At 51.0% G+C, this 25,447-nt stretch overlaps 1 protein-coding gene across 2 annotated transcripts in view; it reads left to right on the top strand.

Moving 5' to 3' along the window:
- Positions 1–25,447, top strand: part of SRCAP (Snf2 related CREBBP activator protein) — a 2,075,623-nt gene that overhangs the window by 1,716,724 nt on the left and 333,452 nt on the right. The gene's annotated exons all lie outside the window — the stretch shown is intronic.

Raw genomic sequence — 25,447 nt, forward strand, 5'->3', positions numbered from 1 at the left:
TTTTTCTAAGAGTTGTACTCTATTTTTCTGGTCAATCGAGCCTCAAGCTCCATTGACCTATCTTCCGATTAACGGGGACCCATTTTCGGATTCTTAAGCGCACCGCAAGGGTGATTTTTTTTTTCTTCATCCCGTTTCTTCGTGGAGGATTCCAGAAGCTTCTTCAAGGCCTACCCCGCGTGGAGATGGCAGATGAAAGCGAACCCCAATTTGCAGTTGCGCCCCTTAAATATTTTTGGGGTACCCCCTCAAGACCCTCAAACCGGAGAAAATGCACCCCTCTAGGGAATCAAAAGCCATGAGTCTGTCTTGCAGATGATAACAAGACTTTCATCTTTACAGATCATGAGGATTGGGGAAATGAAATGACATAGGGCTCTACCATTTCAGCCAGCATTCTGTCGTCCTTCGCCGACTCCAAGATCCTGAAGACTGCTCCTGGGCCTGCAGCTTAAATACTCTTCAGTTGGTCACTGGATACCCACAGAGCTCCTCCAAACTTATCCATCTTGCCATACAAGGGATGCTGCAGAGGCTCCAGTGTTGCATGGTCACGTTCCCTACTTAACATTAATGCTGTACTAGCAGGAATACTTTGTCCCCCTTGTTTAGCATAATTTACTATGTTATAAACATTCATACATAAACACATCTTCCCGCCATTCTCTCAACATTAACTCCATAAAATTATATTTGATGTGGTCCAATAACTTCTACAGAAAAACACTTTTCTACTACTATGTTGGGCTGAATCTTGGTCTCCGTTGGCCTGTGATTGACAGGAACAGTTGCTCGTCCACTTTGTTCTTTCTTCCAGCCTTAGACTCAGTGATGTAACACCGCACACGATCTCTGCGATCTATTCTTAGCGCAAGCACATTCCACTTTGGCAGAGAGCCTGCTCTTTACCGTGTGTTTTAAACAGTACAATGTACAACAGTTTTACATATAAATCCATCTACATAGTTGTTTGCACTTAGATTTCAATCCTAACAATCTTTCTTTAATGACTGTTACGCTTGTTTGTGATTAATTTTGCATGAAAAAAGCTTTCCCAGTGTTAGGCAGAAACCTGTGCAGTTCCCTTGGGGAACACTGCAAAAGATTTAAGACTACAGGTAGAGCAGTAAACCCCTTTGGTAGCAGTCTGTACCACCCAGATTTACCTGGTAGCTGTGGCTGAGCAGTCAGACTTCTCTCAAGAAGAGTTAGGCAGTATGCAAAGTATACACAATATGTACCAAAACACAATAGCACAAGCAAACACTGACCAGAGCTTGGTTTCAAAAGAATATAGTTATTTATTTAAAAACACACATAAGTAAAAACACTCTAGCAACGAATATGGTAAAAACACTTCAACACAGTTATAATGAAAGTAAATTCAATCCTTTCTCCTATCTAGACAACTCTAGGTTAACACCACTTAATTAAAACAGAGGTGAGTGCTTAACGTTAGATGACACTCTAGTAGTTTCCAAGAAAGGGAGAGAAAAAGCAGAAATAGGTTAGACACACCACTCTAAGGTCCAGAACACTTGCAATAGGCTTAAAGAAGAATAAAGTCACAGGTGAGCAAAAGTCACTAGGCAGGGCCCACTCTTAGAGTAGCCGGAGCGAAAATGTGCCCAAGATCACACTGTTAGTTAGAGATTCAAAGTCTTGCAAAGAGTCAAAAAGAGTTTAGAGTGGCTCAGAAAGTTTAGCCAAAGTGTCCCAGGCACTCCCAGGTTCGAAAGCCGGGGACTAAATCTACCCCGTACAGTCGGTGGCAAGGGAAGCCAGGCGGAACACAGTACCTTAAGCGGAAAGGATCCTCCAGCGGGGGCAGTTGTTCCAGGCAGTGACAGCAAGGCTCGACGTCGGTCAGGGGAGAAGAATATCTCGCTGAAGAGCAGAAGAGAAAGGTCGTAGCACTGCCCGGGAAGAAACCAGCCGCGGAGTCCTCCGGTTAAAGGGTTGGTACCGACTTTCGCGGTATGGGGGTAAAGTGTGGTATTCCGGATGCCGGGGTGCTTGGCACAGGCAAGGCGGCCACGAGATACCTCAAAAGAACGGAAAGAAGGCGAAAACTGGTTGTCCCCACCAGTCAAGGGAAGGAGCCACTCCGTTAAGAGTTCTCCTCGGTCGTCGGGAAAAAGTGGTGAGACGGTTCAGCAGGGCTCCACCGGGTGGTGTCGTCGAAGCAGGTCGGCTCAGCTCTTCCCTCGTCGGATTCTTGGTCCTGTGGCGACTTCTGAAGTCCCAGTCCCCAAAGCCCTGCTTTTATGCAGCAAGCCCCCATTCACCCAGCCTAGCTGTCACTCAAACATGCTAAGTGGTGAGCCGGGCGGCTCACCACTTGGGCCAATCAGGACGGAGTGCGACTTGAGTTACCAAGGTAACTCAGTCCAGGGTGCCTAAATCCCCCTCCACCCCTCCTAAGTACCCCAGACAGAGTGGCACCACTTTGGAGGGCTTCTGTGGAGAAGCCCGCCAAAAGTGGAACAAAGGGCTCCACTTTGGGTCAGAGTTACAGAGGCGAACACCAACGCCATTTTAGAATCAAGTTTTGGCAAAAAGTCCCAACCGGAGTTATAAAAATAAATATATAAACCGGCGGTATGTTTAAGGCTACCGTAAATAAATAATTAAATGTGTTAGCCTAAAACAATGGGAAATCCCATAGGAAAATATTCGCGGTCGAATATAAAAAGTAGTTTCCACTGCCACCAGCCAAAACTCGATCAGGGGGGACGGAGACGTGCCCCCTCGACTAACAGACCCTGGGGCAATCGAATTGCCCCAGCCAGTACGTCCACAGTATGATGGTTTGTACTGGTTCTGTTCAGGATTCAAGACTAGCAAAGTCTTTGGTGACTTTACATGCCCTGGGAGACAGTAGTCAGTCCCAGGGTATGGAGTCTATGTTGGGGAGTCCCTAGGACACCCCTGGGTCACGGCACAGAGGGTGCTGTGTGACCCACATCACAAAAATACATGAGGCCCTATGGAGTAAAAGACCCCATAGCCCATTCAACACAAGGTTTAACCAAGAAAACACACTTCAACATGTCCAAGAGTGAGGGTAAAAGAGTCTCACTCTTGGCAGGAGAAAAAAATTAAACCCCAGAAATCCAGCAAAGCTGCTGGGGGACTCACTAGGTAGGGAAATTCAGCCTAAACAGAGAATTCTCCCTAACACTCGCCCCCCCCAGACTAAGGGACAGGAGGATTTAATCCACTCCTGGATGAACCTCATACCTCTAGTCGATGATATACATCCTAGAGAGTCCATCAGCATTTTGATGGTGACACCCTGACCTGTGCTCAATGGTGAAATCAAACCCTTGCAGGCAGATTGACCATCTCAATAGTTTTGGATTTTCCCCCTTCATTTGCATTAACCATCTCAAGGGTTGGTGGTCAGTCTGAATAACAAAAGTAGAACCATACAAGTATGGCCTAAACTTCTTCAGTGCCCACACAATAGCAAAGCATTCTCTTTCGATAGTTGCCCACCTTGTCTCAGGATCCTTCAGTTTCCTACTGATGAAGCAAATGGGGTGCTCCCTACCCTTCTCATCCAGTTGGCTTAGAACTGCACCTATACCTACATTGGAAGCATCAGTTTGTACAATGAAAGGTTGGTGGTAGTCAGGAGCTCTCAATACTGGAGCCTGGCAAAGAGCTCTCTTCAGTTTTTCAAAGGCCTGATTGCACTCCTCATTCCATTTTACCTTCTTAGGGAATTTGGGAGAGGAGATTACATTCAGTGGAGAAGCTATGGTCCCATAGTTCTCAATGAAATTCCTGTAATACCCAGTGAGGCCTAGAAAAGCTCTCACTTGGGTTTGAGTAGTTGGTGTTGTCCAATTTTGCACAGCTTCAATCTTGCTGGGCAAAGGCCTTATTTCTCCAGCATGGGGTCTGGCATGGATTCACATGCTCATGAATATTCCCCGTCGTCAGGCTGGGAATCCTCGGTAAAGAAAAAACCAGTATCAGTTTCGTTTCTGATCTGTCTTTCGTAGTAATAACCAATCACTGGTCTCTGCGTCATACTGACCACAGCCAATGACTGCCCTCTACCTAAGCACCGCCTCTGGCAGCCATCTTCAGATTTTTACCGCACGTTCATGTGTTGGGATCCTCGTGCTATTGCTCTCGAGCGTTAGTGCTATTTTTTCGCGCTTTTTCACAAAAACTTCGATTCTTTCGGTCAAAAGAGCCTCAAGCTCCACCGATCCTACATCCGATCAACGGGGACCCGTGTCGGATTCATCTGTGCCCCTCAAGGGTGAAGATTTCGTCGAGCTACACTTCGGAGGACTCCAGAAGCTTCTCAGGCCCGGTCTCGGAGATGGCCCAGGAGAAGGGAAGCTCGACGCCCGGAAAGCTGTTCAGGGCCTGCCCTGGATGCCAGCTGCAGAACGTCTTCAAGGAGGACGAACACTCTTTCTGCCTTTACTGCCTTCATGGGGACAAGACGCACGTGGAGAAGGACTGTGCGTTTTGCGGCAACATGTCGGAACGGACCATGAAGGACCGCCATCAACGTCTCGCCAGCTGGCTGGAGGGTAAGAGCCCGTCTGGCGAGAAGAAGAAGAAATCTGAGCGGTCTTCTAAGACCTTTGAGGGCGCCCCGGCGACGGGGGCCCAACATAAGGCCAAGCACCGCGAGTCCGCTGGCACCGGGAGCGCCGAACGGTCGGGCTCTACGGGCGCCAGGCAGGGCGCACCCTCCCCGGCACCATCAACCACGAGCCAACGCTCTGGGTCGGGTAAGAGGAAGGCCGAGCACCCGGCGAAGCTCCTGGAGAGACCCCGGTCGAGCTCTAAGGCAGAGGAGGAGCGTGGCAGTGCCCCCTCCCTCAAGGATAAGGCGGTGAGCGCACCTAAGGTGGTGAAGGCCTTGATCCATTCGACCAAGCCCTCTATCGAAACGGTCGCGGCGGCCCTGGCCCAGCCTGTGGAGGCTGCACCAGTGGTGGCGGCCTCGGGGCCCAGAATCTCCCTGCCTCCTCGGAGGGAGTCTTCTTTCGTGCCCATCGATAGGACCCCCGTGAAACCCTCCGTGGGGAAGAAGGGGGGGCAGGGCGTCGTCGGAGATTCGGCCTCAACCTCAGAAGAGGAACTGATCGAGGTCTTAAGCCACGGCCTAGGCGTGGAACAAGACCAGCCCGTCGGAATGGGCCCCGACGCAGGTGACGACGACGACATCGTCGAGGATACCGACGGGGCCCCTGCTCGCCCGTCGGATTCCCCTCTGCCAGCGCCGCAGGACAACTCAGCGGCCATTTTGTTGGCTATACAGTCCTTATGCTCCGAGATAAGGACGAGACTACCGTTACCGACGGAGGAACCTCTCCCGTCGGGGGATCCAGAACCGGGACCTTCTGGTGTTCCCCCTACCAAGAAAAGAAGGATCCATCCACCGCCTCCTTTTCAACCATCGCGCCCCATCCAGCCCTCCTCCCCGTCCACCCGAGGGGATGATACGGGGACTGACACGGCAGCGACGGGTACGGACGACGAGGCATACGACGAGGATTTTCCGTCGTCGCCTCCCCCCAGGGCTTCTCCGCCCGACGAGATTGGATCGTTCCACTCAATGATCGCCAGGGCATCCGAGCTTTTCCAACTCTGCCCTGAGGAGAAGAAAAAGGAAGGCTTCCTTTACCAACGGCGCGAGACCAAGAGGAAGACGGTCCTCGCAGTGCCTCTGTTGGACGACATTTGGGATGAGGGCCTTTCCCTCCTCAAGAACCCTTCCACGACGCCAGCGAAAAGAGACCGGTACGAGAAAAAGTACCGGGTCCCGGACTCGGCCCCCCTATGCCTCCGGGCGCAGCCTACCCCGGACTCCGTCGTCTCCGCGGCAGCCAGGAAGAAAGCGGGGGGGGGTGCGGCCTCCACGTCGACTTCCCCGCCGGACGGCGAGGGAAAGAAATTGGATGCCATGGGACGCAGAGTCATCTCGTCGGCGGCGACGACGATTAAAGCGGCCAACGCCTTGGCTATCGTGGCCCGCTACGACAGGGAACTCTGGTACAAGATAGCTCCCCTGCTGGATTTTCTGCCGGACGACAAGAGGGCGGAGGCCCTTGAGATCCTGCAGGAAGGTGAGGTGGCCTCGGACCACGCCATCACCGTGGCGACGGACATCGCCGACACTGGGTTCCGCCAGATGGGCAACGGCGTTTGCCTTCGACGGCGCGGATGGCTCAAGGCTACGGACTTTCGGCAGGACGTCCAGAACAGGGTCCTGGACATGCCCTTCGACGGGAACAACCTGTTTGGGAAGACAGTGGACGATTCCCTTCAGGCCATCAAGGCGGATACGGAGACGGCCCGGGCCCTTGGAGTGCTGCAGCAACGGCGGACGCCCTTTCGGAGCGGCGGAGGCAAGGGCGCCTCCAAAGGTTCCGGCGGCGGTTTCGCTTCCTACCGTCAAGCGGCCCGCTCGTCGTCGCAAGAGGCCTACAGAGGACGAGGCAAGTCTGGCGGCCCCCGCCGTCGTCGCCAAGGGGGCCAAGGCGGCAAGGCCGCGTCCAAGCAGGATTGAACCGGCCGTGGGGTCGGGCCCCCACCGAAGCACCCCGGTGGGAGGCCGGCTGGCGGGCTTCGTCAGCGTGTGGGAGTCCATCTCCACCGACCGTTGGGTGCTGGACGCCCTGGCCCGGGGCCACGCGCTCGAGTTTCAAAGAAGGTGCCCGCGCGTCCCCCCCGTGGCCAGGAAAGAACTTCACGTCCCTCAACTTCTCCTGGAGGTAAAGGCGATGCTCAGGAAGGGCGCCATCGAACTCGTCCCAAAGAGGCTTCGGGGCTCCGGAGTCTACTCGCGTTACTTCCTCGTGAAGAAGAAGACGGGAGGATGGCGCCCCATCCTGGACCTGCGACGCCTGAACAAGTTCATCAAGGCGCAGAAGTTCCGGATGGTCACCCTCCAGCACGTCCTGGGTCAGCTGGAGGAAGGAGACTTCCTATCGTCGTTGGATTTGGAGGATGCCTACTTCCACATTCCCATCCTAAAGGGGCACCGAAAATTCCTCAGATTCGTGGTCCAAGGGCGTCATTACCAGTTCAAAGCCCTTCCCTTCGGACTGCGGTCGGCACCCAGGGTTTTCACCAAGTGCCTCGCACCGGTGGCGGCGCAGCTGCGCCGCGAGGGGATTCACGTCTACCCCTACCTGGACGACTGGCTCATCCGCGCCAAGACGAGGGAGCTCGCCGTGGTCCACACGGCAAGGACCGTCCAACTCCTCACGGACCTGGGATTCTCCGTGAACTACGCCAAATCCCACCTGGTGCCCGCGCAAGTCGCACTGTTTCTGGGAGCGAGGCTCGACACAGTGTCCCTTCTGGCCTCCCCGTCGGAGGAGAGGACCAGGACCATCTTGGGCAAGGTGCAACGGATGTTGGTGGCCGACGCGGCCAAGGTGAGGTCCATCAAGTCCCTCCTCGGGATGATGTCTTCCTGCATCTACCTCATTCCCATGTGCAGGCTCCGGATGCGCCCGTTGCAAGAGTTCCTGGATGCGCGCTGGATCCAGACGACGGGCAGCTTCGAGGAAAGGATCAAGCTCGACGAGAGTTTCCGACGAGCGATACGGTGGTGGGGCACCCGCGCGCATCTGACGGCGGGCATGGACTTCCAGACCCCAGCCCACCAGGTGACTGTGACCACGGATGCCTCCCTAGAAGGGTGGGGAGCGCACACCGAAAATCTGCACGCAAGGGGACTCTGGCTCCCGACGGAGAAGTCCCTGCATATCAACGTCCTGGAGCTCCGTGCAGTGTTTTGGGCCCTCAGGTCCTTCCTTCCGTCCCTCAAGGGCAAGGTGGTGAGGATCTTCACCGACAACACCACCACCATGTTTTACATCAGGAAACAGGGCGGAACCAGGTCCCCAGCGCTGTCCAAGGAGGCGCAGGACCTGTGGCATTGGGCCGTCGCCCAAGGGATTCTTCTGGTGCCGTTTCATCTGGCAGGGATAAAAAACACCATCGCCGACTCACTCAGCAGGGAGCTGCGCTCGTGCCACGAGTGGGAACTACGGCAGGATCTGGTGGATCGCCTCTTCCGACGGTGGGGCACACCCCAGATCGACCTGTTCGCGACGGCGACGAACACCAAGTGCCGGAGGTTCGCCAGCAGGTTTCCCCAGACGAGGAGCATGGGCGATGCTTTCTCGTTCCCCTGGGAGGGCCTGTTCCTCTACGCGTTCCCTCCCTTGCCTCTGCTAATCCGGCTCGTCAACCAGCTCAAGAGGTCACGGTGCAGGATGATCCTCGTCGCACCTGCGTGGCCGAGGCAGATATGGTTCCCGGACCTTCTGGACTTGTCGGCGTCCCCGCCAATCAAGCTGCCGGCGGACGCGGATCTACTCTCCAGGGAAGGAGGCGCCATCCTCCACCACGACCCGAAGTCGCTGAACTTGCAGGCCTGGCTCCTGCAGCGCTAGAGTTTGGAGGATACGACATACCGGCCGACTGCAGAGAGGTTCTTGCAAAGGCCAGGGCGTCCTCGACTCTTAAATGCTACGGACACAAATGGAAGAGGTTCTCTGTCTGGTGCCACGCACAGAAGATTAACCCTCTACGGATTACGGCTCCCCAAGTGCTGCCGTACCTGCTGACGCTGGCCAAAGCTGGTCTGGCACACGCGTCCATCAAGATTCATCTTGCTGCGATCTCCCGATACACCAGAACCACGGGCAGGACGTCCTTGTGGTCTCATCGTCTGGTGAAAGAGTTCATGAAGGGACTGTTCAGATCGTTCCCGCCGGTGAAGGCTCCGGCCCCGGCGTGGGAGCTCAACGTGGTACTGACCAAACTCATGGGACCTCCGTTCGAGCCTCTGCACTCGGCCCCGTTGAAGTTTCTATCGTGGAAAACAGCTTTTCTCGTGGCCATCACCTCCGCACGACGAGTGGGAGAGATCCAGGCCCTTTCCTGCAAGGCACCGTACTTGACTTTCCACGACACGAGGGTAGTGCTCAGGACGCACCCCTCCTTCATGCCCAAGGTACCGTCGGACTTTCATCTCAACGAACCCTTGGTGTTACCTGTGTTCTTCCCGTCGCCTTCGTCGCCGGCTGAGAGGACTTTGCACTCGCTGGATGTAGCTAGAGCGCTGAAGTTCTACGTGGACCGCACGAAAGGTTTTCGGAAGACGTCACAACTCTTTGTGAACTTTGGACCTGTCAATCAGGGGAAGGCTCTCTCGAAGGCTTCCATCTCCAGATGGCTCTCCGGCTGTATCATGTACTGTCACCGGTTGGCAAACCGACCGCTGCCTGGCCGTCCGAGAGCCCATTCCACCAGAGCGATCGCAGCTACCACGGCGTTCCTATCTGGTGTGCCCCTGCTGGACATATGCAGGGCTGCTACGTGGAGGTCGACGCACACCTTCACGAAATTCTACTGCGTCGACCGGGATTCCAGGGAGGAGTCCAGGGTCGGCCAAGCAGTGCTGCGCAACCTGTTCGCCTGAGGTGAGCCTGGTGAGGAGGTAAGATGCTTAATGTTGAGTTGATGTGATGCTTAATGTTGAGCCTTTGCCACCTCCCGTGGTTGTGCATGTGTGTACTGCTATGTATTCTTTATTCATGAGCATGTGAATCCATGCCAGACCCCATGCTGGAGAAGGAACAAGTTACTTACCTGTAACTGTTGTTCTCCAGCATGGGTCTGGCATGGATTCACATGCGAACCCTCCCGCCTACCCCTCTGCGGCTCTTCACTTGGTCATACTGCCACTTCACGTGCTTCCAAATCTGAAGATGGCTGCCAGAGGCGGTGCTTAGGTAGAGGGCAGTCATTGGCTGTGGTCAGTATGACGCAGAGACCAGTGATTGGTTATTACTACGAAAGACAGATCAGAAACGAAACTGATACTGGTTTTTTCTTTACCGAGGATTCCCAGCCTGACGACGGGGAATATTCATGAGCATGTGAATCCATGCCAGACCCATGCTGGAGAACAACAGTTACAGGTAAGTAACTTGTTCCTTCTCCACCTCCTACCTCATGTCCAAGGTAGACCACTTTACTTTGACCAATCTGGCACTTACTGGCTTTGATTGTCAAATGGGCCTGTTTCAGAGCCTGCAACACATGTCCTAGGTGGTTCACATGTTCTTCCCAGGAGTGGCTGAAGACTGCAATGTCATCCAAGTATGCCATGCAGAAATCTTCCATCCCAGCCAGAACCTGGTTCACCATCCTTTGGAATGTGGCAGGTGCATTTTTTAGTCCAAAAGGCATGACCTTAAACTGGTACAAGCCAACTGGGGTCGAAAATGCAGTTTTCTCCTTGGCATGGTCTGTCAGGGCTATTTGCCAATAGCCTGACGTCAGGTCAAATGTGCTGAGGTACTTGGCTGCACCAAGTTTATCCACCAACTCATCTGTCCTGGGCAAAGGGTGGGCATCAGTCTTGGTGACTGCATTTAGAGCTCTATAGTCCACACAGAATCTCAAGTCTTTGGATCCTGCCTTTGGTACTAACACAACTGGGCTAGACCATGGACTAGTAGAGGGCTCTATTACCCCGAGATCAAGCATCTTCTTGACCTCTCCTTTGATGTGGGCTCTGATATGTTCTGACATTCTGTATCCTCTGCTTTTGACTGGCAGACAGTCACCAGTGAGTATCTCGTGCTGGCCCCAAGGGGTCAAGCCTGGTGACAGTGAGAACAGGGAGGCAAACTGATTTAACATAGATTTGCACTCCTCTTGTTGCTCAGGTGTCAGGTCTGAAGAGAGATTGACTCCTTCAACTTTTTCATCTAAAGGTACACCTCTGAGGAGATCAGGGAGAGATTCACTCTCTTCCTCCTCTGCAGCTGAAGCTAGAAGCAAGGCTCCTACATCAGGTCTGGAGATGTATGCTTTTAGTCGGTTGGTGTGGAAGACTCTAGGAGCTTCCCTGGGTCTGCCCAGATCCACCAGATAGTTGACCTCTCCAAGTTTTCCCACAACCTTGAAGGGTCCCATCCATTTGTCTTGCAAGGCCCTCTGCCTTGTTGGGAGCATAACTAGAACTAGCTGGTCTTGAGTAAACTCAACCATGTTAGCCTTCTGGTCGTGCCAATGTTTGACCAGGGCTTGACCAGCTTTCAAGTTGTCACTTGCTTCTGCCATCATGTGTGACATTCTCCTCCGGAGACCTATCACATAGTCAGTCACTCTGACTGGCTTGAGGGGAGGAGCACCTTCCAACCCCTCCTTAATCAGGGCCAATGGACCTCTGACTGGATGGCCATAGAGAAGCTCAAAGGGAGAATAACCTACTCCCTCCTGAGGGACTTCTCTATAAGCAAAGAGAAGGCATGGCAGTAGAAGGTCCCACTTTTTCTTAAGGGGTTCTTCTAAAGCACCTATCATGCTCTTCATGGTTCTGTTAAACCTTTCAACCAACCCGTTTGTCTGAGGGTGGTAGGCGGTTGAGAACTTGTAGGTAACTCCACAGGTTTTCCACATGGCCTTCATGTAGTGGGACATAAAGTTTGACCCCCTGTCAGAGATTACCTCCTTAGGAAACCCAACCCTGGTAAAAATACCAAGGAGGGCCTTAGCCACAGCCGGAGCTGTAACAGTCCTCATAGGAATGGCCTCAGGGTATCTAGTAGCATGGTCTACTACAACAAGGATAAACCTGTTGCCTGAGGAGGTTGGAGGATCAAGGGGACCAACAATGTCAATCCCTACCCTCTCAAATGGGACTCCCACAACTGGGAGAGGCACTAAAGGTGCCACATTCTTGGAACCAACCTTACCAGAAGTCTGGCAGGTATGGCAGCTCTTACAATATCTATCTACTTCAGCCCCCATCTTTGGCCAATAAAAGTAGAGTGAGAGCCTTTCCTTGGTCTTCTTGAAACTCAAGTGGCCAGCCAAAGGTATCTCATGGGCTAGTTGTAAGAACTGTTGTCTGTTTTCTTGTGGGACTACAAGGCGTTTGTAGTCTCCAGGTTCAGACTCAGTGGGTTCACTGTAGAAGAGGCCATCTTCCCAGTGCAACCTATACTTCCCAGGCTCTTGCCCATCAGCTTGAGAAGCTGCCTGGTGGCGGAGACCCTCCAGAGTTGGACATTCTCTTTGCCCCTTACGAAAAGCTGCCCTGCTAGGCCCACCTTCTGCCAGTAAAGACTGCAGCTCAGGATGGTCCTCAGGGTCCAAATCTCCAATAAGGTTGGGGCCTCCTTCTAGCTCTTCCTCAGAGTCTAGCTCAACCACACAGGGTTGTACCTCCCTCTCAGCCTCAGCTGGAGGGGGAGTTACAGGTGTAACTTTGGACAACCTCGGGGAAGTCCTTGTTGGAAGCACTGGAGTGCTTGCTGCTGGCTTTTTCCTAGGAGTCTTGGGTTGCCCCTTTGCTCCTGATCTGGTAGTTACTGCAGTAAGTTGCTCCAGTGGTAGAGGAGTGATTTCTGTCATCATCTCCTGAGATAACCCTCTCAGGGTTTTCTCCCTTGCAGGTTTTGTGAGTTCCTGGAACCTTTTGCTAGGAGGTCTGGGGGTATGAGATACAACTCCAAGAGCTTTGAGGTCATTACCCAACAGAACCCTACCTGGCACTTCACATTGTACACTGACAGGTATTTTTACAGCCATATCATTACATTGGATGAGAACTGGTAACTGGGGACACATCTGCACAGGCCCACCAGCTAACTTGGTGAGGCATTTGGGTGCCTTAGCAACATCCTCTGCCTTGAAAAATGATTCATCCACCACAGTTATGCTGGCTCCAGTGTCCCTAATGGCAGGAGTCTCCTGACCATTCACCTGGACACTGTCCTTATAATACTCTTTAGTATTATCTGGGATAGAGTTATAGACATCTAAATTCTGTTGCTCCCACAACCCCAGAGAGACTAAAGAAACACTAGCTGAGACTCCAGTGGGTTCATCAGCTAGTAATAGAAAGTTTCCACTTGCCATAGGTACTTCCTCTTCTGGAGCGAAGGCTAAGGAGGCAAGCTGGACCCCTGAAGGTTTACCCTTACATCTGGGATCTCCTTTCACATGGTCAGTAGCCTTACAAACAAAGCATGAGCCAAAGGCTCGCTGGAATGGAGGCTTGTTCTGACCTCCTTCCGGTCTGGGACCAGAAGGTACACTAGCCTGATTTGGTTTCCCTTGTGGCTTACCCTTATAGTTTTGTTTGGGGCCCTCTTTGGAATTTGTAGTATTAGAATTCTCTTTGGAGTCCTTCTTAGACTGTTTTTCCCCATCCTTCTTCTGAGTTACCCCAGAATCCTTGTGAGTGGCCCTGTTGGCAACCCACAAGTCAGCAGCCTTAGCTAGCTTCCGGGAATCTAATTCCCTGGAATCAGCCAAGTGTTGTCTGAGCTCAGGAGAGCAGGCATCATAAATAGTCTCCAACATAAACAAATTCTTCATACCTTCATAAGTGTTCACCTTGTAACCCTTAATCCATCCCTCTAAGTTTTTCAAACATTCATTCACCCAGGTAGCCCAAGGGGTACCATCATGCTTTTTGAGGCTCCTAAACCTCTTAAGATACTGGGAAGGGGTCTTCCCAAACCTAGCTATCAAAGCTAGTTTCACACATTCATAGTCCTTCCTATCCTCCTCCCCCATCTCCATTACCACATCAGTTGCAACAGGGGGAAGCCTAGAGAACAACCAGGTGAGTAAGTCATTTCCTGTGATGTTCTGGAGCCCATGATTATATTCAAACAGAGACAACCAATCCAACACATCCAACTTAGGCTCATACATACCAACCAATTCTTTAGGCATCCGGGGTCTTTTAGGACTGGAACTTCTAGAGGAGCCAGAGAGAGAAACATTCTCAACAGATAATTTCTTCATTTCTAAGTCATACTTGAGCTCCATTTCCCTTAGCCTTAGTTCTTTGTCAGTTTGAGCATTAAGTTTCTTATACTCCAATTCTAGCTTCATTTTCTCCAGTTCAAAGTACTGAGGACTAAATGTGGGACCTGGTAAAGGTCCAGTAGGCACAGCAGGTAGAGCAGGCAGAGGCCTAGGGGGGACAGTTACAACAGCCTCACCCTCCTCTTCTGACTCTTCCTCAGAAACATCAACATTTTGCTCCATGTTAACTTCAATACTGTCATCTACAGTTGCTGGAGTGGTAGGCTCCTCTGAACCATCACCCAGACTTTGGTTAGCTAACAATCTTTCAATCAGCTCCATTTTCTTGCCCTTAGTCAGGAGATCCTTATGTTTACAGAGCACTCTTAAACAATCAGCAGTTTTGGCTGCAAGGGACTCTTGACTATAGCTTTCTATAACTGACATGTTAGAGGTTTTACTTTTTCAGTGCTAAGCTTTGTGGTTAGTTGCACTAAGGTATCTAAAGCACAATAAAATGTATACTCAATACAAATCCCACCGCTGTACACCAGTGTTAGGCAGAAACCTGTGCAGTTCCCTTGGGGAACACTGCAAAAGATTTAAGACTACAGGTAGAGCAGTAAACCCCTTTGGTAGCAGTCTGTACCACCCAGATTTACCTGGTAGCTGTGGCTGAGCAGTCAGACTTCTCTCAAGAAGAGTTAGGCAGTATGCAAAGTATACACAATATGTACCAAAACACAATAGCACAAGCAAACACTGACCAGAGCTTGGTTTCAAAAGAATATAGTTATTTATTTAAAAACACACATAAGTAAAAACACTCTAGCAACGAATATGGTAAAAACACTTCAACACAGTTATAATGAAAGTAAATTCAATCCTTTCTCCTATCTAGACAACTCTAGGTTAACACCACTTAATTAAAACAGAGGTGAGTGCTTAACGTTAGATGACACTCTAGTAGTTTCCAAGAAAGGGAGAGAAAAAGCAGAAATAGGTTAGACACACCACTCTAAGGTCCAGAACACTTGCAATAGGCTTAAAGAAGAATAAAGTCACAGGTGAGCAAAAGTCACTAGGCAGGGCCCACTCTTAGAGTAGCCGGAGCGAAAATGTGCCCAAGATCACACTGTTAGTTAGAGATTCAAAGTCTTGCAAAGAGTCAAAAAGAGTTTAGAGTGGCTCAGAAAGTTTAGCCAAAGTGTCCCAGGCACTCCCAGGTTCGAAAGCCGGGGACTAAATCTACCCCGTACAGTCGGTGGCAAGGGAAGCCAGGCGGAACACAGTACCTTAAGCGGAAAGGATCCTCCAGCGGGGGCAGTTGTTCCAGGCAGTGACAGCAAGGCTCGACGTCGGTCAGGGGAGAAGAATATCTCGCTGAAGAGCAGAAGAGAAAGGTCGTAGCACTGCCCGGGAAGAAACCAGCCGCGGAGTCCTCCGGTTAAAGGGTTGGTACCGACTTTCGCGGTATGGGGGTAAAGTGTGGTATTCCGGATGCCGGGGTGCTTGGCACAGGCAAGGCGGCCACGAGATACCTCAAAAGAACGGAAAGAAGGCGAAAACTGGTTGTCCCCACCAGTCAAGGGAAGGAGCCACTCCGTTAAGAGTTCTCCTCGGTCGTCGGGAAAAAGTGGTGAGACGGTTCAGCAGGGCTCCACCGGGTGGTGTCGTCGAAGCAGGTCGGCTCAGCTCTTCCCTCGTCGGATTCTTGGTCCTGTGGCGACTTCTGAAGTCCCAGTCCCCAAAGCCCTGCTTTTATGCAGCAAGCCCCCATTCACCCAGCCTAGCTGTCACTCAAACATGCTAAGTGGTGAGCCGGGCGGCTCACCACTTGGGCCAATCAGGACGGAGTGCGACTTGAGTTACCAAGGTAACTCAGTCCAGGGTGCCTAAATCCCCCTCCACCCCTCCTAAGTACCCCAGACAGAGTGGCACCACTTTGGAGGGCTTCTGTGGAGAAGCCCGCCAAAAGTGGAACAAAGGGCTCCACTTTGGGTCAGAGTTACAGAGGCGAACACCAACGCCATTTTAGAATCAAGTTTTGGCAAAAAGTCCCAACCGGAGTTATAAAAATAAATATATAAACCGGCGGTATGTTTAAGGCTACCGTAAATAAATAATTAAATGTGTTAGCCTAAAACAATGGGAAATCCCATAGGAAAATATTCGCGGTCGAATATAAAAAGTAGTTTCCACTGCCACCAGCCAAAACTCGATCAGGGGGGACGGAGACGTGCCCCCTCGACTAACAGACCCTGGGGCAATCGAATTGCCCCAGCCAGTACGTCCACAGTATGATGGTTTGTACTGGTTCTGTTCAGGATTCAAGACTAGCAAAGTCTTTGGTGACTTTACATGCCCTGGGAGACAGTAGTCAGTCCCAGGGTATGGAGTCTATGTTGGGGAGTCCCTAGGACACCCCTGGGTCACGGCACAGAGGGTGCTGTGTGACCCACATCACAAAAATACATGAGGCCCTATGGAGTAAAAGACCCCATAGCCCATTCAACACAAGGTTTAACCAAGAAAACACACTTCAACATGTCCAAGAGTGAGGGTAAAAGAGTCTCACTCTTGGCAGGAGAAAAAAATTAAACCCCAGAAATCCAGCAAAGCTGCTGGGGGACTCACTAGGTAGGGAAATTCAGCCTAAACAGAGAATTCTCCCTAACACCCAGTACTATAGTGCTTAGAAGTCTTGACTAAGTGTAAAGCGCTTTGGGCGCAGGAAGGCGCTCGCTCCCCCCAAAACAGAGGAGAAGGAAGACTTTACGCCTCTGTTCAGGATTTTTCCAGGATGCGGCCTACGGAACATCTACTTGGACGATGGGCATTCCGTGTGCCTCTACTGCCTGCATTCAGACCAAACACACGTGGAGGATGAGTGTGCTTTTTGCAAGGAGATGGTCCCCTGCACTGTGAAGGAGCGGCGCAGGCACCTCACCGAGTGGCTCCAGGCCAAGGCCCCTGCTACGGGTGAGTCCTAGCAGCATGCCTCCCCCAGCCACAAGGAGAAATCTGAGCTGTCCTCTGAGACCTTTGAGGGCACCCCGGCAACGGGTGCCCAACATAAGGCCAAGCACTGTGAGTCCGCTGGCACCAATAGCGGCGATGCGACTGGCTCCTTGGCGGCCAGGGCGAGCACAGCATCTCCGGCACCTTCGACCACGAGCCAATGCTCCGGTTCAGCAAAGAAGAGGAAGTCCGACCATCCGGGTAAGCTTCTGGAGAAGTCCCGGACGGGCCAGTCGGAGAAGGCCAAGCGGGACTGGCCCGTTGATTCTCCCCCCAAGCCCCTCCCCCCTCTCACCTCCCCCCCAAGCCGGAGAAGGCGATGCCCATCATCTCCCCAAAACCGTCTCCCCTGGTCGAAAAGGGGGTGGGTGGGCACGGTAGTCCTGCAGGGCATGGACATCTCCTGAGGACGAGCTTTCTACTTTACAGACCATTTTGGCGAAGAAATTCATCGAGGCCAAGGCCTAGGGGAAGGACCCAGACGAGGGAGACGTTGAGAGTGGCGACGAGGAAGAGCAGAGCATTGAGGACTTGGAGAACCCTATGCTGCTGCCTCTGTCGCTTCCACTCCGCCACCTCAGCAACCACCTCAACCCCCAGCAGACATCTCGGTGGACCATCCTCCAGGCACGTTACACCTTGTGTATGGAGATTCGGACGAGGCTGCCTCTTCTGCCGACGGACAAACCTGTGGCACCGGAGGATCCTGTGGCACTGGTGGCCATCAGGCGCATCCCCTGCCAAGAAGAGGAGGATTCTTCCTCCACCACCTTGTCACCCTTTGCTCCCCTCCACCAAGGGAGGATACGGACCCTGACACCGCAATGACTGGAAGGGGCACGGACGACAGCGCATTAGGAGACCTCAAGTCTCCGCCGCCCAGAGCCTCATCGCCGGACGAGATGGGCTTGTTCCATGCCATGATCTCGAGGGCCTGAGACCTCTTTCAACAGATTCCAGAGGAAAAGAAGAAAGCTGGTTTCCTGTACCAATGCCGCGAGGTGAAGAGGAAGACAGTGCTGTCAATCCCTCTGTTGGACGACATCTGGGACGAGGGACTGTCCCTCATGAAGAACCCGTCCTCGGCCCCGGTGTTCGGGAGAATTCTTATTTATGGCTAATTTCCCTAACCTAGTGAGTCCCTCAGCAGCTTTGGTGGATTTCTGGGGTTTATTTTTTTCACCTGGTAAGAGTGTGAGCCTTTTTCCCCTCTTACCTGTGTTTTGCCATGTGTATTTCTACTGTTTGTGTGAACTTGGGCTCTGGAGCTACACCACTCCATGAGCCCCACTTTTTGAGTGTTACACGCACCTTCAGTGCAGTGACACAGGGATGTCATTTAGACTTCCCACTGACTACATTTTTCTGGGGCTGACTACTGTCCCCCAGAAACATGTAAAGTTGCCAATAACGTTATGTAGTCATTTAAACTACAGACCCAGTACACCCCATCTTACATGGAGTATTGGAAAGGGTTAGTTCCTATCCATTTTTGTCTGTGCCTCTCTGAGCTTTATTTTGCTCTCTTAACACTAAGACTTGGCTGGTGGCAGTGGTATCTACCCTAACTTTTCTACCGCGATTATACTGTATAAACGTGGTACTGTTTTAGGCTATTCTATTTGCCTCAAACTTAAACCCGCTTGACCAAATACTTTTTATTTCGGCTCCGGTTGGGTTTTATCACCATTTCTTTTTGTTAGTCCTTCTTGTGTTTTACTTTGCGCGGCAAACCAGGTTTGCCTCCTTTGTTCGCTGACCTTTGGTGGGCTTCTGTCCAGAAGCCCTCCTTTGGCGATTGGGTGTCTAGGTGGTCTGAATGTGAGGGAGGGGTTTAGTCACCCCCTGCACAGGGTCTCCTTGGAGACCCGAGTCGCACTTTGTATTGATTGGCTGAGGTGGTTGTCTGGGCCGGACAACCCCCCCTGCTGAGTGATTGGCAGCCAGGCTGTGTGAATGCGGGATTTTGGCATATAAGGCAGGACTCTTGGGCTGGAAGAGTCGCCACTGGAACTGCAAAGAACCGAAGAGAAGCAGAGAAGACGACGGCTGCTGCAAATCCCGAGTCCCGGTGAAGCCCTGCTGCAGTCCTGAGCTATCTACCCTTCAACGACAAGAGAAGATACAGTCCAAAGTCGTCTTCCCTTGAGCCTGGTGGGATCAACCAGCTCACCTTCCACATGCAGAGGATCCTCTTCTTGGTCGAAATTGCTGCACACAGCTGTAGTGGTCCGGATAGCCATCTGAAGAGCCTCTCCTGTTTTAAAGGAGCACACCTTTTATTCACTGTTGCTTTTGCTGCTGCTGGCTTCATCCCTGGGTAGTGCAGATCGCTCCAGACGTCGTCCTTGTCCCCACGACTGAAACTTCAGGAACTGTTAGTCTGCAAGAACTACCAGGAACAACTGCCGCAGCACCAGCTCTTCTTCATACGAATAAGGTACTGTGTCCGACTTCAAGGAACTAGGGTGAACCCCTTTTCTCCTCACCAAAGGCTTGTCCTTATCTTCCTTCCCTCTTATAACTTTTGCTTCCCTTTTTGACAATATCTTAGTACTCATGGCAACCTCGAATTGTGAACTGTTCTAACCTTGGGATCCTCGACAACAGGTCCCCTGTCCCATTGACACTGGCGCAGGCCTATTGACTTTTATCTACGTTTTAGAAAGTGTCTCTTGATTCTATCTGCCTAGACAAAAGTATTTCCTATGATTTTTATCCCCAACTCTCTTGTGTTAAATAATGTGCTAAGTGTGTTTGACTACGGTAACATTTCTGCTTGCGAGTACGCTTCTCTTTCGTAACACCGAACTGTGATTACTGTCAAAAAGTGATCACATATCCACCCCCGTTAAAGTCTTTGTTTCACAACACCGGTCTGTCAAATCCAAATGTACTAAGCTTGAATTGTTCTGAACAAGGGGAATTGGTTGTGTGTAGTGTATTTGAAGTGTGGTTTTAATTTAATAGAAGTGAAGTGTTTTACGAACAGATGGTTTAAAATAAATGTACTTTTACTTTTTAACCAGAATCCTTGAGTCAGTGTTTGCTTGAGTCACAGTAATTGGAGTCCTTTGTGTAATCTCTACTACTGCTCATTTGCTCTTGAGATAAGTCTGGCTGCTCCGCTACTGCTACCACTCTGTGTAGTACAGGCTTGTACCAAAGGTGAAATTGTACTACCACCTGTAGTCTTATTCTTGTGTAGTGGTCCCTAAGGGCACTGCCCAGGATTCTGCCTAAAACCCGGCACAAAAAGAAGTACAGGGTGCCGGACTCTGCACCCAAGTGCTTGAGTTCCCAGCCTTCCCCGGATTCTGTGGTCTCGGCGGCGGCGAGGAAGAAATCTTCTCGCTCTTCCGCGTCAACAACCTCTTGCCCCCCACCCCACCGACAGCAAAGGGAAGAAGCAAGAAGCCATTGGACGACGGTTCATCAAGGCGGCCCTCGCCATCGCGCTACGACAGGGAGCATGGTTTAAGATCGCTCCCCTCCTGACGAGACGGCTCGTGCCTTGGGCACGCTTCAACAACGATGGCCGTCCTTTCGGACTCCTGGAGGCATATCCCAAGATTCCTTCAAGGGCTTCGGCGGTAGCTCATCGTTCTACCGTCAACCGTCCCACTCTTCGACCCAGGAGGCCTACAGGGGCCGCAGCAAGTCCGGAGGAGGTCGCCAATGTCCCCAAGGCAGCGCCTCCACGGCGAAGCAAGATTGAACCGGCCGTGATGTCGGGCCTCCACACGCGCACCCTGGTGGGAGGCTAGCTGGCGAACTTCATCAGCGTGTGGAAGCCCATCTCCACCGAGCCTTTGGGTGCTGGACGCTCTGGCCCATGGACACACCCTGGAATTCCATCTAAAGTGTCCTTGCATACCACCCGTGGCCAGGCAGGAAAACCACCTCCCTCAGCTTCTGCTGGAGGTATTGGCCATGCCGAAGAAGGCCATGATAGAGCATGTTCCAAATAGGCTCCTGGTTCCGGAGTTTACTCTCAGTACTTCCTTGTCAAGAAGAAGACAGACGGTTGGAGGCCCATTTTAGACCTCTGCCTTCTGAACAAGTACATCAAATACCAGAGGTTTCGGATGGTCACCCTTCAGCATGTGCTAGGACAGCTGGAAGAAGGGAGAAGGGGATTTTCTATCGTCGCTGGAATTATAGGATGCCTATTTTCACATCCCCATTCATGGCACACCACAAGTTTCTTCGCTTCGTGGATCAAGGGCAGCATTATCATTCAAGGCCGTCCCCTTTGGATTGAAGTCGGCGCCAAGGGTCTTCACCAAGAGCCTGGCTTCGGTGGCGACATAGCCGCATCTACGAGGGATTCACGTATACCCCTACATGGACGACTGGCTCATTACAATTAAAATACACTTCAAAACACACTCTGTTTCTCTAAATCAGATGATACCCATTGGGGATGGCCCACAGACAATTCCTACACCCTCAGGTGATTTAAATAGCTAGGAAACTGGACATTGATTTATCACTGGTACATTTAGAGCAATGCTGTGTTTGGTGTGAAAGGTACAATGGAGGAATAAAACAAAGGTTAACAAATAATTTACAAACAGGTAAGTACTTTTAAAAACCTTCCAATGTCTAATCAGTTTAACCCTTTCCTGGGGGAAAGTTAAAGCACAGAGTCAGAGGTAATAAGAGTCGCTCAGGGAGCCAGGACAGCCAATGTTAATTACACAATGTCAAGGAGGGCTGAAGATCTTTGCAGGTAGGTAAAAAGTCTTGCACAATGTGTTCAGAAATGTTTGTAGAAAATAGAACACTTGAAGGGCCACAAGCTGGAAGGCTTGTGAGGGGCAAAGCTTTAGCAGCTGTGCAAGGTAACAAAGACCGGTCTCAACTGAGAGCAAGTAAGGAAACACAACAAGAGGTAAGTTCTCTTAGACTTTACAGTACCTCTGATTATACGAAATGGTTCCAGCTGGCTTCTGTTCCTGTACAGCTCTGCAGATCCTGTTGTTCCTGGGCCTCAGTCGTGGGGACAAGAGGGAGGACGTCTGGGGACTCCTGTTCTGCAATGGGAAGGTCAGCAGCAGCAATGGGCAAATCTTAACTCAGTGGTGCTTCAGTGTTTCAGCTCCTCATGTCTGACAGCAAATAGCAACACTGCAGTTCTCGGGTACCGCTTCAGACTTCCCCTGCTTCTGGGGTCCAGCACTCTGTTGAGGTGGCTCAGGCTTGGTCAGTCCTGCATCAGGGAAGTCCGGAGGATCTTCCTAGTGCTCGGGTCCGACTTAAAAAGCAACACACACAATCTGGTGTTCCTCTCCCTGGCTCTTCGGTTCCAACAGCAACTGCAGTGGAAATGCAACCAGCTTTGAGAGAGTGTCCAGGCGGGCTTACTTTGGAGTTGATTAGTCTCGCCATCTCAAAAGGAGAAGTCGTCCTTGCAGGGCATCTCTAGTCGAGGCAAATTCAGAGCTTCAGCACAGCAGCAGAAGTCTCTTCCAAGTTCTTCTTCGGATTCCTTCGTCCAGTGGTCAACTCTGCCTTCCAAGCCAAAAAGCCTTGCCTTTATGCAGGTTTCTCACGATTCATTCCAGCCTAGCTGTCAATCACACAGCAGGGTGGCTGTCCTTGCCGGACAGCCAGTCCGCCAATCACCTTTCGGTGCATTCCTGTAACCAAGGGAATTAAGCGCAGGGAGTTTCGGCACCCCCCTCACATCCTGCCCCTGCCAGACATACTGATGCCAGAGGCGGGCTTCACTCATGAATCCCGCCAAAGACCAAACTAACTAAGAGACCAAAACTGGTTTGGTGCGCAGAGTAAATCTCAAAAAGTACCTTTCCACCAGAAAATTGCCATTTTGAAGAAATAAGCACCCATGAGTGCCTTACCGTGGCTGCGAACGCCCCGGGGTAAAAACACACAATGGTAGTAAAAAGTAAACCACTGCCACCAGCCATTAACTGTCGAAAGGGTAACCTAAAAATGTTACATGAAGAACTAGACAAAGGGGGTACTAATTAACCCCTCCAGAACCCTATTGTAAGATAGTGTGTGCTGGATCGAGAAAGTAACAAATTGCAAGTAAAGTCGATTTCACTTCACTGCTCTTTGAAACATTAGTTTATCCAAGAGAAGGCATTTAAACCTTTGGGAAATCCAAGACACTTCCCTGTGCCACTGCACTGAAGGTGCTCTGTGACCCAAGGTAAAGATTATGCCTATGGAGTTTGTCAAAATTTAAAAAGAGCACAGAAATTAAATCACATTAAAATTACATGAGTGATAAAAAAAAAAGTCTTAGTCCAGCAAAAGAGCTTGGGGTCTCTGAGGTAGAAGGGAATTAGCACATTTCTGAGAATTCTCCGTAACAGTATAATAATCATATATTAGATTTCATATATTAAACATAATGCATCTCCTTCAGTATCAATAGCATTATTTATATATATATTATTATTTATATAATGCTATTGATACTGAAGTTACTCGAGGAAATGTGAAACGTCCAATACCTTTAATTGTTTAGGATCTGATTGGAAATCATTGTACTGGTGGTTTTACTAGAATCTTTGTGGAAAGAAAAATGAAAAATTGTATTCCACCAAAAGCTATCTTCTATATTTAATTTTTTGTGGGAAAAGCAAATGAATTGTATGTGTTAAATATGATCTACAAATGTTCATATGAAATCAAAAACACGTAACATTTTAATACACATTGTTTGGTAGTAGTGTCATTACAAGTGATACAGTAAACAATGTTTGTTCTTTATTCAACATTGATTGGGTGTGCAAGGGACGGGAGAGTTCCACAAGGGTGTGGATATCTGCTGTGTTACATTATATGTATCACCTTGTGGGCGAGTCCCAAAATGGACAGATGTTTAGCAGTGAATCCCTTAAGATCTGCGATAAATTGATTCAAAGAAGGGGATGTACCCTTACCCAACAGCTGTAGAAGTGTGTTAGAGCTGGGGTCGGACTGTCCCAGCCTAGCACATATTACTCTCCTGACACACCAGAGCAAATATAGTGATGGAAGACCATACTTGAGCCTCAGGGCCTCGACCGGGACTGTTTTTGGAAGATTTATTATAGTTCGCAACATCTTTGCTTCACGTTTTCCCAGTCATTTGATCTGTTCCAGGGATAGTACCTCAAGTGCGTATAATATTACTGGAATCAGGCTTACTTTATAGATTTCTATGAATCCAGAAATATTACGCCCCCTCCTCCCCCCACCCCCTGTTCTCTATGTAGTTATTGATGACAACCATCTTTTCCACATTTTTCATACACAAAGTCTGCGTTGTATAGACAGGTTGGCTTGGTTATTATTGGAAAGCCCAAATGGATGAATACTCCTACGTCCCGTCCCCTTTCCTCCATACTTATGGGACATTCCTCCGTCTTGTGGGACGGGACCGGAGCACTTTGGAAAAAGCATCAAAAATGTTGCAAACCTTTTTAGTCCTTCCTCTCTTTCTGCGTGGGTCACAGCACGCGGCCATAACCCCGCACATCTCGGCGCCGCATTGCCCATCAGTCCTTTTCTCCGCTCGTTTGGGACTGGACGCACTTGCATCTGCGGAAGAATTTCTTCCTTTTTTCCTCCTCTCTGGCTCTCGCTAGCGATTGCGTAATAGCCTGTCGTCTAAACTAGACTTTCCAGTTTGTTCCTCGTGTCATCGACGCTTTGCAAGGGCAGATCCCCATCCTCTTTGTTTTGAGTGTTTGGGTCCGTATCACCGTTGGGACTCCTGTTTTTATTGTGATTCCCTTTCGGTCCGGGCACTTCAACGTCAGAGCGGTGGGAGGAGGTGTTCCAGCGTACTCCTCCTTCGCGTTTTCAATCTTTCATCAACGAAAAGAAGAAACGCAGAGCACCACAGCCGGGAGACACCTTTCTGTGTTCTTCCCGGTCCGGAAGGAGCGTTGACCGCTCTAAGTGTACCAGAGTTGTCTCCGAGGGTCTCCGTAAGGGGCCTGTGGATACCGGTGTACGCTCCGAGGCCCCTCCTGTGGGGGCTGCTTGTAGACATAGTTCTACTGAGTCGTGGGGTACCGGAGCTCGCTCTGAGGCCTCTTTATCAGCTTCCCTCAAAATTACCGGGCTGCGCCCCAAGGCCTCGTCTGGGCTTGGTGTTACCAAACGCATGTTTGATGCCCGCGGTGGAAAGGCTGTGACCGGACTTGGGTCCGAGGTCCCTCATACAGAGGCTAAGGAAACCAACTTTCATGAGAGGCCTGAGAAGGCCTTATCGGTGAAATCTGTTTCTCACCGTTCCCGCTCTTGTGGTTACGCCAGAACTGTTGAGGGGGCAAGGAGTGGAAGTTCCTCCTTCACCGGCAGTGCCAAGGTCCTTTCTGTGAAGGATAGTTTGGCTATTGGTTTGTCGCAGAAACATTCCAGGCCACATAGTACCGGCTCAGCCGAGGTTCCTTGTGTAAGGGCTAAAATGAAGACCCCTGCCTCACTTTCACACGTGCGGCCGTTCCCCTCAGGTGACGGCAAAATGGCGGCCGTTCCGACCCCGACCATGGCGGCCATTTTGGGCGCTTCTCCCACAACTACGCCATCGGCCTCAGGTGTGGGGAGCGGTTCTGTAGGTGAA

Source organism: Ambystoma mexicanum, chromosome 3p (genome assembly GCF_040938575.1).
Source record: "Ambystoma mexicanum isolate Mex_15411 chromosome 3p, UKY_AmexF1_1, whole genome shotgun sequence".
NCBI classification, from domain to species: Eukaryota; Metazoa; Chordata; class Amphibia; order Caudata; family Ambystomatidae; genus Ambystoma; species Ambystoma mexicanum.